Genomic DNA, 17,456 nt, shown 5'->3' on the forward strand with positions numbered 1-17,456 from the left:
TTTGAATAGGTATATTCATTTAATAAGGTTCCACATCACTATGTTCTAAAATATATATTAAATGTCAATTTGCTTGGGCAATACACTAACTTTTCTTAGATTTGAAACAGTCCAAGCGCCATGAGGTAGGCCTATGCATTAGGCGTGCTAGATCTGATCAAAAGGAAGCTTGTGTGTAATATTAATTCCCTCGGCTATGTGCATTATTTGTACATTATTCCCCACATTTTGTCTCTTATTAATTAAATCCACAAATCCACGACGCTGAAATGTTTAAAGAAAGGTCTCCCATGGTAGCGGTATCCCTTGGAAATGTATGAGATCCTCGACCATCACCCAGGTCTCCTGTACAAGATTCAGGGGGATGGGATAATCAGACATCCATCACGATTTCGCTGCTCCTCTTTCGACGCCTTTCTAGTACAATTACCACGATCATGAGTACCGCAGCGAAGAGGGATAGCCCTGCTGAAGTGAAGTATGTAAGTCGATAACCGCCAGTTACATCCCGAAGAAGACCTGTCAAAGTGATTGACAAATGCAAACGATTTACTAAAAAAAAAACCAATACATTTTCATGATTCCAAAATTTGTAACTTCGTATTCAATAAATCACCACTATTTTTATAAATAAGTATAACATATTTCAAGAGCGACGGTTCATGTTATTCTCGGGGTAGGGGTCGGGGGTCGGGTGGAGAACGGGTGCGTGTTTGGTAGAGTCCCTGACACTTTAATAAGAGACCTTAAACGATCAGTAAGAGATTAGTGAAAATAGCAATCAAAACAAGCTCCAGCATGTCTAGAGGCGGAGTCTAAATGCAAATGTCAATTCGTTCAACACTTACAACAAATAATCAAGGCAAACAGATCCCGATCTATTTGCAACTATTAGAAAGTGATCCCATTCAATCGTGGGAGCATATAAGATTCTAAGTTTATATTAGTCCGAAAATTCAATCTGACTGGCAGATTAATCGTAAAAAAGTTGTAGAAAAAAGAATCAACTCTAGTGAACTAATTAAAATGGAAATTATTTGACATTGAGCAGGTTATATGGCTCGATTTTCTGTCGCAGTGTTTCGGCTTGTATTCTGTGTTATTTGGTTCGTATTTCGTATTATTTCGGCTTGTAATTTCGTGGTAAGTTTGGCTTGTAGATGGAGTGAAGTGTTTCGAATTGAATTTGATTAATATTTGTGATGGAAATGAAATATAAATTTCTTGAATTGATGTATTCTTTTTTTCTTTTTTTTTTCTTGGCTTATATCTCACCTCCTAATGCACCTCCTGCTGGTCCAGCCAAACCTTCCATAAACATGAAGATGGAGAGGGTCTTGACGTCCACTTTAGGGTCTACTATCTCCCGATGAAAGACATAAAATAAGGTGGTGTATACCCCCCTGTCCCCATCCCGTACAGTGCGATGGCTGTCGCTCGTATAGGGAATTGTTTGCAAAGAAACACCCCTAGAAAGAATAAAGATTTATTAGACTTACAGACGAGATTCACAAAGAATTACTTTAAAAAAGTGCATTCGAAATAGTGACTCTAAGTTATAAGGGCTATCAATGATAATGGACGTGAATGCGATTCCTAATATTCATGATCTGGACATCACGCAACTTGCGAGTACAAGGAGGTTAATTCGAGTTGGTTTTATTGAAATATATCTACCATACAAGGAAGAAATCCAAATTCATATCATGATGGTTTGATGAAAAAAATTGGTCCTTTCTGGAATAGAATCCTCTTTAATTATGTAGGGCAGGATGGGAAACATGCAATCACAAAGATAAAATCTGACAGGGTGTGGAACATTATACAGACTGTTATCAAGATTTATAAGTTGAAATTATTTCGAATTTCAATTGGCCGGTTCAGTATACGGTATTACCTAACCATAAATTATAAATCATTTCATAGTACCTTGTTCCTCTCCTCTATATTCTTCTGTATTCTATTCCCACGTAATTACTTAAATTCATGGAATAAAATCTGTATGTCATAGGCAATAATCATTTTGCACAAGTCGCAAAGGTAGGCCTATCAGACACTGTTAGACAAGTAGTGATAAATTTCGTTTTTAAGACTTTTAAAGAATACACACTTAAAATGTTGGGCAACATACTGTACACTCTGTCGGGTTGGTATTAGATGTATATGTTGGTTTATATATATATATATATATATATATATTATATATATATATATATATATATATTATATTATATATATATATATATATATATATACTATCATGTATTGTATATATATATATATATATATATATATATATAAATACACTGTAAAAACTCCGGTGTTGATTTCACACCCGATGCTGTTTTAATACTAATTGGTGTTGTATAAACACCTATCTGGTGTTAGACCAAAACAAAACTGGTGCTGTTTAACACTTGTCTGGTGTGAATATATATAGATTCTGGGCTGGTGTTAAATCAACACCAGAGTTTTTGTAGTATATATATTCTGGGCAATTATTGTCCAATTGAGCAAATCTTTGATCCAGTTATAAGTTTTTATTACCCAATTTGAGCAGATTTTAACCAATAGTTGTGTGGACAGTATATTGCACAGGGCTTGTAAAAAGTTGAGCATTTTTTTAAGAGTGAAGTTTACCCATGATTGAAACGACAGCCAGGATTTCGGCCAGAGTGATGAGATGGGCAGGAGGAATTCCTCTGGAGACACACAAGCCATTGGACACCCGGCCTATGAGATTGAACGCAGCAAAGACAGAGAGACCTGTTGCGATATCCTTCAGATCTACTCCGAACTCATTAAAGGAAGTTGAGACGTGGAGCAAGAATATACTATACCCGACCGTTGTGGAGAACATGGATAGGGTGTAGATGACAAAGGTGTGGTAGTTCCGAGCAATCACACTCTGTAGGCATCTGGAGTTTGGACTTGATCCCACTCCTGACACCATAATTCGGTCCGCGTTGCATTCTGGTGCCGCCGATGGTTGATGATCAAGATCGAGGCTCTTTTGCGAATTAGGTTTTTGGTCAACAGCTGCGATTGTATTGACCTCCTTTACCATGTCAAACATTTCATTACCATTTGAAAGTGAGGTAGAGACTACCCTGTTCTTTAAAAGATAATCTTTCTTGAACCCTGTCATGTCTGTGGAATAGTTTTCTGCTGAATCTTCTTCGACTTCCACTTGGTCATACTGATCGTTATTGCACTCATGGTCAGCCCTGACCGTTGGGTTTTGACAATGCAATGAAATACTACTTCCTGTTTTAACATCCTGCTCGCCCACGGGTCGACGTATTGCTTTGTCGTCCATCTCAATCTGCACATAGCAGTCTCGAGTCCTTAGTGGCTTCATCAAGGCACCCATCAGGACCGTATTGAACATGATTCCTGATGCGATAAGGCACGTACCACGCCAGCTGTAGGTGGTGCTTAAGGCCTCCAGGATGGGTGGAAATACGAAGAGTCCGCAGCTGTAGCCGGATATTACAACACCATGGGCCAGTGCGTAGTGACGGCGAAAGTTTCGACGTATCAGTAGCACTGAAGATGCGTAGACAGTTGCCTGCGTAGTAGCTGGCGAGAAAAAAAAATTGGGAAATTTCTTAAGAAATTTAACTGTAATTGCGTGTTATAATGATTAGCCTATCATTATTATTGTTATTCTTCTTTTATTATTATTATTAGTAGTAATAGTATCAGTATTATAACGATATATGTAAACGCCACCCTCGACGTCATGCTCCACTATACGTGAAGAGCAGTGTTGACGAAGTGTCTTGCTCTTCGCACATGACCAGAGGCGTCGAGTATGGGGGGGGGGGGGGGGGGCAGGGGGGGGGGGGGGGGGGGGGCGATCGCCCCACCAATGAAAATATGGGGGGGGGCAAACATATCATTTTGCCTCCCCCAATAATTCCGCATGTGCTAAAAATAAAATAAGATTGGTATGTTACACAGAAATCACCAAGCGAGAATGAAAACAACTCGTTCTTGGTCTAAAATCGTGCTCAAAATGTCCACTTTTCAGATTGGAATATCAAAAAATTTCAGCTCGCGCTTCGCGCTCGCATCATTTCTGTAACAGAAACCCATACTTTCCACGATTCAATAGGTGAATATGGTCCCGTTTTCAGTTCTAAACCTCAAAAGAACTCCACTTCGATTTGCAATAATCTTTTGTTGGATATATATATCTTGTTCTTTCTTAAAAACTCCATTAAACTCAATTTTTTTTTCAGATCGAAATATCAAAATTTTCAGCTCGCGCTTCGCGCTTGCATTAATCTGCTGGTGAGATATGTATATATATACATATATATATATATATATATATATACATACATATATATACACTCAGCAAAAAAAGTTCTTGGACACTTATAAAAGTTAAAATATTCCATATAGATATTTGATTAAAGGTAAATCATTGTATGTCAACATGACCAGACAATGTTCCTCTTGCAGTATGAAATGACATTTTCATGTGAACAGTCATGCATGGGTGGTTAAATGCTTTAAACAATTGCAATGTCAGTAAAAAAAATTGCAAGAAATGGATCAGTCAGTGCATGGCTGGTTACAGGCATTAAACAATAGCAATGCCAGTAAAAGAAAATTGCTAGCAAATTATCAGTCATTCTTTCAGTTGTAAAAGTTTGTGTGGCATAAATATCCATTAAACGATAAAAGCAAACTTAAAGTCAAATACCACTCTAATAGTGAAGAGAAAGTTATCCACCTTGGATGCATCACTATTCCACTGGAATTTTAAGTCAAAGTTAGTCAATGAACAAAATGTCAATTTCAGTATCTTGGCATAAGCAAAAGAAAATTATCCTTATCCTCCTATCTACTGCAGGGGTGGTGGCCCTAAGTCGACCACTCCTAGGGCAGTCTCTAACTCCATTAGTAGCCGAATACCGCTGGTTCAAATTTGATATTGTTGGTGACACTTAGAAATATCGAGCCACTTGTCTAAATGACTGCCCAGACTGCAACATTCCTATTGCTCTTGCATGCTCTTGGTTGGAAAGCTTCATCTTGAAAGTGAGTATCCAAATGATCCATCTCATTATGCATCTCATGATGCATCCCTAAGCATTCAATTCAAATGATAAACGCATGTTGAAATTGCTGAATGTATGCCTACAGGATAGCCATGATCATTAGCATTTGAATGGTCAATTTCTTGCAATTTTCTTTTACTGACATTGCTATTGTTTAAAGCATTTAATTACTCATGCATTACTGTTCACATGAAAATGTCATGTCATACTGGAAGAGGAATATTGTCTGGTCATGTTGACATACAATAATTTGCCTTTAATCATATATCTATATTGAATATTTTAACTTTATTAAGTGTCCAAGAACTTTTTTTGCTGAGTGTATATATATATATATATGTACACACATATATATAGGCATGTGTGTGTGTGTGAGTTTGTTTGTTTTGTGTGATCGAGCGCCTTTGGAAAATTGATTCATGATTTTGCCCCCCCCCCATCTGAAAAATGGATCGACGCCCCTGCACATGACTGTAAATTACCATGGCCCCGGTCGCGCGTTCATCCATCTTTTCCTACCCAAAGACAAATCGACCGAGGTTCCTCCCCCTGGACCTTGACCTCCCCCATTATGATGTATATTATCAAGAAATAAAGTAAATTTTGTACACTTTTATCTTTACATTTTTAAAGTTAACAATTGGAATGGGTATTTCATTATGTTTATAGGGAATGAAACCCCCATTTAGTTTCAGTTCAGCTTCAGTTTGGTTCATTTTCATATCTCACAAAGATATTAAATACAATGTAACGTCCATAAAGAAATGAATTATTAATGGTAAAATAATACTACAACATATCGCAATAATTCAATATAAGTAATACAATGATTATAACATTTGAACGTCCAGATTAGAGACAGACAAAAATAAAATTATAAAAAAAAACAAATCTTGTAATTTATAGTTTCCCCATATATAACTATGAATAAGTATTATCTATGAATAAGTATTGTCAATTTGTTTACCAAAAGAAAGAGAAAAAATACCTAAAAAGAAAGAAACTGGAGAGATGAGAGTACACTCTAAAAAAAAGACGGGTAAAAATGTACCCAATACTGGGTAGAAAAGGAACATGCACGTTTGCTGGGTACCCCCTCCCCCCATGTTGGATAAAATTCATGTTCTAGGGTGAATTTCAATGCAACATTGTGTGGAATTTTCAAGTATTTCCAATCTTTGTTGAGGAGCTTATATGATTAAAATATAAGTTTTCATAATCAAATTCGAAATATTATATTAGGAACTGGAATGTTTAAAGTCGATTTGTAGATCATTCTAAAATACTAACCCTGTGACAATAATGTGGAAGACGATGACAATGACTTTGACGAGTAGGATAACTATAAATCTAGTCATTCCTTCTAAATATGGGAGACAATGCTGGGCAATGCTTTTCTTGAAAAATGAAAACATAGATATTCCAAGGTATAAATGTATAAATATCGTTTGTAGAATATTGCATGAATTAAAGAGTGGTTCAGAATGAGACTTGTATATATTATTATGCATTCTCATTAGTCTTTTGGGGATAAGTAAAATTTAATTGAATTACTTTCAGTTTGTTTTCTTAAACTATCGGGATCCAAAGATGGCTTATCGCTTAAAATGATGGATTAATAAATGTATCCCTTTTTTGTTTAGGTAATGCCACCTCACAACAGTGAATCCAACTACAGACTAACCTAGGGTATCTTTGACTATATAGTCTAAAGTGATATGTTTTCCTTAGTGGATTACTGTCACATCAAATTCTAGACTCTAGAGTACATCAAAACTAGTAGGAACAAGGAAAATAATGTTTAATCATGTCAAAGTTATTTCGAGTCATCGACCGTAGGGTATCCGATTGTAATCATTACATTACGATACATTATTCATGCATGTTAGAACTCCAATCGGTCACTGACATTAAAATAGAATTTTTATAATCGCAGTCTGCACATTGTCATACTTATCATGAAAAGCATACTGTTAAAACATTACTTGATCTTTTCATTCAACGGTTGATATACTATATAGGGGGTCTTTTTTACCACCGCCACACGACAGTACACACAGAGATCAGAGATTATTAGGATTATTTTAAAGAATTGGTTGAGGAGATGCATGAAATTAAAGTCAAATGTCACCTTTTCCAGAACTGATAAAGAACTGATAATGCATTATTCTATTTGTTGCTTATGACGTGACTTTTGATGCTATTGTATACATTGTTAACAGTCATACTAACCCGCATAAGAATAATATTTACTGAAAAGGAGATAAGCATGTATTTATATCGCATAATTATTTGTGTATATCACTATATAAGATAATAAAAACTGCTCTAGAGCAAGCTTATACAAACAATTTTTGACGTGAATGAACTCGTACTGGAATTAAACATTCGGAAGGAATAGTGATATCATAAACCTTCTACGGAAATATATACTTCATGGTTTGCTTTTGACAGCTGGCAGCCGTCTGTTTCGAGGAGTTTTTTAACATTTTTTTTAATGTCTCCTCGTACACAGACGGCTCGCTATCGTGCAGCCACCATTAGGGGACTTGCAATGCAAAATCCCCCCGTCGGGGCTCTTCAATTTTTGTCTTTAATGAATAAAAAAATTGAAAATTATTGCAACCAAAATGCAAATTAATATACCCTCTTGGCATTAATTGCCAAAAAACGGAGAAAAATCAAGTTAAAAGGAACAAAAACAGTGACTTACCTCGGCTGTCACGCAAATTCACTTCCCCGTTTTGTCCGATCTTAAGTACATAAACATATGGCCATTGAGTCCCCTGTACAGATCGCGCTAGAACTTCGGTCTCTGTATTTGGTGAGTGAAGCCAACGGAGTTCAGCTCAACAACCAACATTAACAGAGACCGAAGCTTTTGGTCTAGGTTTGCTTTTGCTTAAGCGTTTCAGAAAGACTATAAGACTAAGATGATTAAAAGAAACCATTTGACATGTTTTCCAAATGAAATATTATCAATATAAATTTTTGTTTAAGTTGATATAGAGTGATGGGTGATCAGTCTGAATTAAAAAAAAGAGAATCCCAAAGTCGAGTAGTTATGACTCTCGACATTCAATTAGAGTGACGTGTGTTCGAATCCCAAAGATACCGTGTTTTCCTTTAGCAAGAAATTCACCCACATTGTGCTGCACTCGACCCGGGTGAGGTGAAAGGGTACCCGGTAGGTATGATTCCTTGAATGCACTGAGCGCTGGAAGGGAACCTCGAGCTAAAAGCGGGGTAAAAACAATGCGCCTCGCAATAGATAGATGGCGCTATCTAAATACCTATTATTATTATCTTTATTATCACTATCATCATTATTATTATCATTATTATTATTATCACTATCATTATAAGTATTGTCATTATTATTAAAGCGACCTTTTTAATTGCAAGTGTTAATAATGTCCATCTGAAATATGATCCAGATCCGTCGTCGCTTTTAATATACATTTAAGTTTAAAAAAAAGTGAAACAGAAACAACCGCCCTCGGAATGTGCATGCCCCATTTCCATTCATTATTTTGTTAATCTATCATTTGTATAATTATGTGCCAACCATTATTTTATCATTACCACTATTTTGTTACGGTTATGTTAGCTGTTGATACTTGTGTTTTTGTTGTGATTTATATGTTTTATTTGTGTATATATAATTTTGTTCTCGTGTTCTTTCTAATGAATTTGTAAATAAATACTTTTTAATCGGATCGGTCGTTTCACTCGCTCATTGTTAATATCAGGTATCTTATGTATACTAGCGGAAAAAAAATCAGTCATAGGGTGTTTCGCAGGTAATTGAGGGATGGAGAGGGGCGGAGGGCAGATGTTGCATTCTAATCTGTGTTCATCTTGAATAATTCCCAAGAAGAAATTATCTTTTGCTGCTATACTTACATGTCACTGCTCCTATCGCGAACCCCACCAGTGCTATGTGACGTGCCTGGGAGAGGAGCAGAACCCCGGATGCTGCGAATGTTCCGGCTACCATGACAACTGGGCGTGTCCCGAACTTGGAGGTGAAATAGGCGGCGAAAGGAGCTGAAAAATATAAACAAAGAAATCAATGGCGAATGGTTTTCGTCATTAAATCGAATTCTCGATAAGAATATAATTTCTTGATCAATCATTGCCTTTTATTAATAACAGAAAATTCCTTTTTTTTTATAAAACAGCACAAAATAATTTGGTGACATCAATGGATTAATTGTTGATAACTTTTGGGCTCCAAATAATTTGTAAGAACTTGCAAAACTTTAAGCTTGAAATTAATTATGAATTTCTGAAGGAAATAGGGATAAATGTGTGAAAAAGACTGAAGTCATATCAAAGCAAGTCGAATCTGCAGCGTAGTAGCAGGAAGTGTGAGCATGGACCTATGTAGAATCATGGTGTGAGGGACAGTTGCCCCACGAACAAAAAATTGTATTGTAATTGAAGGAGGGCAGGGTCATTCTACATTACTATATCATGAAATAAAATAGGCAACCATGCATGTATGACTAGACCTTGATTTATGCAAATGTTACACAAGACATATTGTTGGGTCATTTCAATTGGTACATCCAGCGTTGGTAGGGTGAAGGGGGAATTGCCCTTTTTCTAGTGAACTATTAACAATTAAACTTTGCTATTTAAGTGTATATACTTTTTTGGATTGTTTAAATAACTACTGTAAGGTTCATACAGTAAACAGCGTTGTTCAAGAATCTTAAAAAGCGTTTTTCTATATCGATGACGTGGTAACCCACACACAGACACACTCACCCATGACCCATCAGCACAGACATGCACTCACATGATATAGCTACGGGTTCTGTACAATTAGAAGACATTTCTCTCGCCGGGAAAAATAACCATAAACTAGTAATAACCACTTCCCTGTAACCATTATTCTTTTTTATTATGCATTAAATCGCTCATTGTTTGTGGCGAGAAAATGAATTTTACAAGGAACTAGACGGAAACACCGGAACTTTCAACTTTTTGAAAGGTCTCCTTTCTTGTCAAATATTCTTTAGTGTCTGCATCATTCAACGTTGAAGTTGATCCCAACACAAATGCGCAATTTGAAATGCATAGAGGCAAATGACACAAACTTAACACTGAACATGACTTGCCATCAACATCGGATGTAAAATAAGAAAATCAATGTATTTTACATTTTGCTCATTTTGCAAACATAAGTCATATGCACATAACAGGTATTAGGAAATCAAGTTCCATGTATTACAGAGACACTTAATTCGTTTATAATGTTTTGGAGCTTACTTTCATATACGTGTATTAGTGTCCGGCTGGAGGTCGGGGGGGGGGGGGGTTAAAGATCACAGAAACACAAAACTAAATTACAATTTGAGAAACATGTAAGAATAGTGAAATTTGAAGGATTCCCAATGGTAATGTATTATGGAGCAATTTAAAAACGGCAGTTTACATTACAGCAAAGGCCTATTAGCTTTTCGTTATTCGACATGACCAAGTCGGTGTATTGGACTTTATACAAATATCGGAGTTTGCAGACATGAATAGAACTGTAGGTTTAAATGATATATGCAAATAATATTGTTGCACAGATTGTAAAAGGCATAATACTTATATTTAGTTATGGTCGTATTCCAATTATGATATTCCTGAAAGGAATTCATAGTGTCAAATATTTGCAGAGGCGTGTATCCGATCAGGGCAGAGGAGGAATTAAGATAACAACATGTCGAGCTGAAAATTACTAAGATTTATGGCCCGCCAAAATTACGCAAAAATTATATTTATGTGTCCAGGGCGTCGCGGTCCAGAGATTGGGACTCTAGTCTCTAATTCTGAGCGCCGTGGGTTCGATTTCAAGCCATGGCGTGTTTTCCTTCAGCAAGAAATCTACTCACGTTGTGCTGCTCTCAACCCAGGTGAGGTAAATGCATACCGGCAGGAAGTAATTCCTTAAAAACCTGTGACCAATGGAATCGGTAGACTAGTTTAGCGGGGTAGTAAAGGAGAGCCTTCAGCACCTAACAAGGTGGATACTGACTTACTCAGCTACATAAATAACACATTATTTTACTTTTGTTTATTTAAATACGCCTAATACGCACTATTTCTAAAAATGGATATCGGCACCATCCCTCCTCTTTTAATACACACTCTTAAAACAAATCAGTCAAATTGACTAGACCAGTAGTCAGCTGGGAGCAACTGATATGGCAATCACTGATATTCACATTTCTGAATATATTCTAGTCAGAAATAATCTTTTCTGGGACGATATGACTAGAAAATAATCAAATATGACTTGAATAACAGTTGCACCCAGCTGACCCTATTAACTAGTCATGTTTGACTGATTTGTTTTTAGAGTGCAGCTCAGTTTGGGCCTTTGTGTTTCTCTATTGATCCAACCATGATCCAACGTATCAAACTACACAATGGGGCTTGATCACCCGTGTGTATGAGTGAGCGAGAGAAAAAAAAGAAAGAAGTAAATAAAAATGTTAGCATGGTTAGTGCGGGTAAAGCACGGTAGATAATGCCTTTTTGTATTATTTCATTTTATGTTGTTGCAGGAGAGAGGCATTACAGTGTAAGTTTTTAGTTGTTTATAATCAGGGTTATGATAATCAAAGAATACGAAAACGGGCAAATTTACCCAAAACATAATGACACTTCAGAAAAATGGTTTTGTCCAAGTAACACTCATAATGCTCAGAGGAAAGATAAAACTAGAAGAGTTTTAAAATGGGGGAAAACGGTGACTGTGGATACCGGTCAATATCTGTATACATAAGATACCACAAAATAAGTAATTTATTTTTCTTAAATATAAGAAAACAAAGCCCGCATATTGTGGATGTAAGTACTTTAATTTTCATATACTTTTCCTCCTATAATATTATTATGGTAACTTTTAACAACTTGATTGACCATCATTGTAATTTCTTTTATTGATTCAAGAGTCTCTTTATTATTACTGACTCTAGATACAATAGCAATACATGAAATTTCATTGAACATATTCAACAGCAATGAGTGAGTGATATGACTGCATCGCTCTCTCATACATAATAGGCCTATACATCACCTTTGTGCATAAGCGAAGCCATCCAATGTCATAATTGTGATTTTACGCAGGACCCGTCTCTGATTTTATTTCAGGATATTTCCCTTTATTTCTGGTTATATTTTCTTTAAATCAACTTATATTTGGGTGAACTTGACCTTCATGGAATGTGATGTCACAGTTAATTCATTGAAACGGTCACAGTCGACAAGGGAAGCGCAAGAGAGAGAAGAGAAGCATCCAATCCACCATAGTTCTCGAGCTTGATCGAAATAACAGGAAATCAATGGGGAGCTTGAGTCGAACAGAAGTGAATGCATGCCTACTCACATTCTCCCACGTAGAGTATTGTGTAGCTGTCTAGCATAGCCACAATAACAATAAACGAGGAAATATTATATTCATATTTCAAGGTATCAAACGAGATAACATGCATAACACTACGAATACAACAGCTGTGGATATCATACTACATACGCCTCGTATAATTACAGAGAGTGCATGTCCTTCAAATAATTATGCTGGCAATATGCACATACGTTATCATTATGACAGAAAATCATCCTGTGTTATAATAATTTATTAATGCAAGCTCGTGAACTTGAAGGCGTATACAAGTCTGGGATACAAGTAGGCCTGTTATACTAGGCATAGGCATAGGCGAAGGGAAATGATAATTATATGAACAAATAATAGTAGATCGTCCTAGCTATATAGTGGTTATTTAATAATTGTGATAAATATAAATTAATATAATGAATCATTACTCATGACGCCAAGCATGAAGGGGTCGATGGAAAATATCCAGCCCATTAGGGTAGCACTGCTTTCGAACTCGACTATGAACTCCGGCATGAAGATGGTGATTGCCCGAAAACATCCATTGGTGAAAGCGATGGCGAAGAAACCGTACACGACGAGCAACCACGACGAGCTACAGCTGGAGCATCCACCGCAACAGGAATTCGCTTTTCGAGATCGAGGTCGCCCTGCGGAGACCTCTGCCGTTGCGTCGTCCATGATAACTTAATTTGTCCTCCGTGGTGACTATTTACGAGTACACGATAGCCAGGGAGTAAGTCTCCCCGATACCAAATTGCAAATTGACGATGTTCATCAGTGAGCATGAGCTTTAATACACCACCGTCGCATTTGAAAGCACACTAGAATAGGATTTTAAGTCCATGCTAGGATCGAGCGATATGTGGAGTCAAGGCTCCTCGAGTGCATGTGAACGGGACAATGAAAATTAAATCAATCATATCGCATCGTGAATTATGTCTCTCTCGTTTCCTCTTCATCGTCTCAAGCCAGTGAACAGTAATCGATCGGTCGTGGTGTGCGAAGGTGGCGCGACATTTTTCATTTTTCAATTCCGAACGCACGGCTCGTCGATGCACTATGTACAATGAATGCCCTAGGGCCGCGGAGGTTAGGAGGGAAGGGAGGGGGGGGGGGGGGGCTTCAGCCACCCCCTCCACTTTTAACCGTTCCGCAGGAGGATGTGTTTTTGTGGGGGCGGGCGTACGAAGCGAGTGAAAAAGTCTGATGGAGCTAGCAAAGAAAAAAAAATGCACTCTATGTTACGTTTCTCAATAAGATATAACAATGCTAAAATTCAGATCGTAGACATTGAATTACAATGTGTGTGGGGGTGATTAAGATCCACATTTTCGCCAATCGGCTGCTCGAATAGCTCAAAAATTAAACTAGGGGTTAAAGAATGGGGTTATATCTATATGTCATAAGCTAATGTTCTTTTAAACTTTAAGATAAACCAATTAAGATTTTACTCATATTAAACCAAACAATTATGTGAGCGCGAAGTGCCAGGTGGAATTTTGCTCGATACTCTAGCTAACATAAAAAATACGGACATATATTATGAACAGATAATGCGAATGCTTTATAGAGCAGCCTTAAATTTCACTTTGTTATGCATGCTTATTTATTTAGTATGACAATTTCGAAGCCCAATGCAGGAATCTTTGAACAGGATATATATTTCTGGAGGGGGGGGGGGCACTTCTGTTGACGAATGGATATCATGCGCGACAATGGGGTCTCGAAAAGCACCCTAAACACGCATTTTCCATATTCTTAAAATGCACCCCTTAACAAGTATTGGAAGCAAAACGATATTCTTGGCAAGTATTCCCTGAATTTACCCCTAAACAAGCGGCGAGTCACGGACGTCGACGGTCGTCGGTTTCATTGGTTTATACAGCCCCACCTCCCACATCTCACGCAAATCGTACTCTAAACACATAGTGTTGACACTTGTTGCAAAAAGTACATATATATATATTCGGCATATGGAATAAAATAATAGCAAATGGTAAAGTAGATGGTAAATGGTATTGTATATGTAATTATATACATATTAAATCCAGTATTTCTTTCCAGATTCATTAAAAAGAACACAATGAGAACAAATTTATACACTAATAAAATATGCAACACAAGGGTAACAAATAGTGGTAATGATAAAATAATGGTTGGCACATATTTATACAAAATATAAGATGAACAAAATAATGGATGGAAATGGGGCATGCACAAAAAAGCCACAGAAAGGCTTGTTAAAACGCACATATCCTAAGATAATTATCGTTAAAATAGAATTCAGTATATGGGTATGGATGCGACAAGTACCAAAGAATAAATAGAGATTAGTATAATCATGAAAAAAACTATATCAAACAAATAAACTTCAAGGTAAAACAAAACAGAACAAAGATAATTAAAAAAAACCCCAAAATATAAACAAACAGGTGCACAATCAAATAAGCAAATAGTACAAGACCACATTAAGAGAAATCAATAACTGCTCAGTAATTTACTTTTACATTGTCTTTTAAAAGCTTATCAAATTGTATATTATATGTTTATAGGTCTATTCCATATTCCATAGTGTGGGGCTAGTATGTCGTATTGAATATTTAGATCTTTCATTTGAAAAGGTCCATCCGTGGAATTTGTTAATTGATCAATAGGTAAAGTAATTGTGAATGTTTGCAATAATTGAGAACATATTCATTAAATAGGGTGAAAGACTGTGTGGTATCGTTGCATGTGAAGCCGGAATTTGAATCTTGGTATATAATATATCTGGAAGTTTAGCTGTACGTAATGATTCAAATAACAAAGAGTCGCCGAATGCTTCTTGCAAGTCGAGAAGAAACACCCCGACAACATGCAAAACGGCCTTCAGAAATATCATTCGTAACAAAATCCAACAAAATGAATTAAACATGTTTTAGTGCAATAACCTTTCCTCATACTAGAATGAAATTTGTAAATGATTTTGTTTCCTTCAATGCATTATTTCAATTTGAGCTAACACAACCATGTTTCTCCAAAATTAAACGTGACTGGGTTTTTTAATCCTCAACAATAGTTTTGGTTCTTAGAAAAAATGGTGTGACTGAAGTTAGAATTTTTTATCAACATGATTGGGGAAGGGCGAAGTTGAAAGAGAAATTTTTGCATCATCGTTCAAAAAATGGTTACTTACATACCTCCAGGATACTGCCCAACTCCTCTACAAGGGGTCAAACCAAACGGGCAGAGGTAGGGTGCACTGATGGTCGTTACGCAGAGGTCAGAGGCGTTGCTTAGTATTGACAGTGGTTTAAGTGCTTCTGGATTGGTACTTTGAATATTTCTTTGTCGAGAATTGATTTGATTGGGTTTGATAAGTTGTTCCAGTCAACGGTTACACTTCGTAATTCCGAAGGTTCGTAATTCCGAAATACGTAAATTGCCTATACCTCGATGTTCGTTAATCCGAAAACGTAAAAGGGTTCATTAATCCGAACATTTGTGGCGTTATTCCGAAGGTTCGATAATCTGAAAACGAAATAAGGTTCGATGTTCCGAAGGTTCGTTAATCCGAAAACGAAATAAGGTTCGTTGTTCCGAAGGTTCGTTAATCCGAAAACGAAATAAGGTTAGTTAATCATTTAGTTTTCGGACTAACGAACCTTCGGAATTACGAACCTTCGGAATAACGAACCTTCGGAATTACGAACCTTCGGAATAACGAACCTTTGGAATATCCGAACCTTCGGAATAACGAAGCTTCTGAATTACGAATGTATGCGCCAGCCAACAGCAGAACGTGGTATGAAAGAAAACTTACAACAATTTTTGTTTGTTGCAATGGGAATAAAACTATTAGTAGTTGAAGTATTACACAGGTTCCTGGCAACAGGTTGCCAGATGATTGGCAACAGGTTTATATTTCATCAGATGTGGCTGAGGCGTACGATAGTTTCAATGAATATTCTAAAGCATCAATTTGTATACCATTCACAGAACAAGCGAGTAACTATAAAATGACCTTAGGTCTCCATGCCGGGTAACAAACTCTTTTTCTAAGATCAATAAACCGAAAAGACAATCTTTTTTTATAAATACAAAACTAATCTAAATAATAAAACCCGTGAAATATACACTCGTTATAAAAATATTTTGACCATTGTACTGCGACAAGCGAAAAAACCCCATTATACTGTGCAATTTGAGCTTTATGAGAAACACATGATTAATAATTATAATCATCAGAACATTGACCATAAACTATCAAAACCAAATCCGAGAAGTTTTTCTACAAGTTGAATATCTAGAATTTCCAGATTTGTTTCTTTTTCATATACAGGGAAATTAATGTACAATCGCAAATAAATGCACTACTAATTATGATTGATTAATATGTTTACAAAAAACAACACCAGCACCACAGTTGCCCAACCCGACAATCCCTCCGTTATTATCTTCCCCGTACCCGCAATCTCTTTGAACAAAAAATATTACTTTTTACGGCCCTAAATACCGGAACCCTCTCAGCCATTACATTATAAATGCCGCTACGCAATTAGATAAAAGGAAACTACAGACGATTTGAATAGGTTGTGAGACATTTATTGATCGTGGCAGAGTCGCCGCATACATATATGGGAAGCCACTTGTGGTGGCACAATTAAACTATAAATCATAATGGCGTGATTACGTTTCATTCTTTTCTCTCTTTTTTTTCCTTTAAACAGATCCAAAATCAAGCTTCAATTTGACTGTATGAAATCATATTCAAAACGTATGAACACCAATAAAAATATTCAATATTCAAGTAACAGAATAACATAAGTAGGGTTACACTTAAACAGTAGGTATATCAAAAATGGCCATAACTGTTTCAGTCTAAATATGATCTGTGCAAATGATAAGGATCAAATCCATTCCCCTATACGAGTAATATAACAAACCTCAAATAATAGCCATATACGTATAGTATGGATAAAGGACATATAACAATTCCA

General features: G+C 36.5%; 1 pseudogene; it reads right to left on the reverse strand.

Annotated features, from left to right (window-relative positions):
• Window positions 1–13,472, reverse strand: LOC121424201 (annotated as a pseudogene).
• Window positions 13,473–17,456: the final 3,984 nt, after the last annotated feature.

This window comes from Lytechinus variegatus, chromosome 11, assembly GCF_018143015.1.
Source record: "Lytechinus variegatus isolate NC3 chromosome 11, Lvar_3.0, whole genome shotgun sequence".
Lineage (NCBI taxonomy): Eukaryota > Metazoa > Echinodermata > Echinoidea > Temnopleuroida > Toxopneustidae > Lytechinus > Lytechinus variegatus.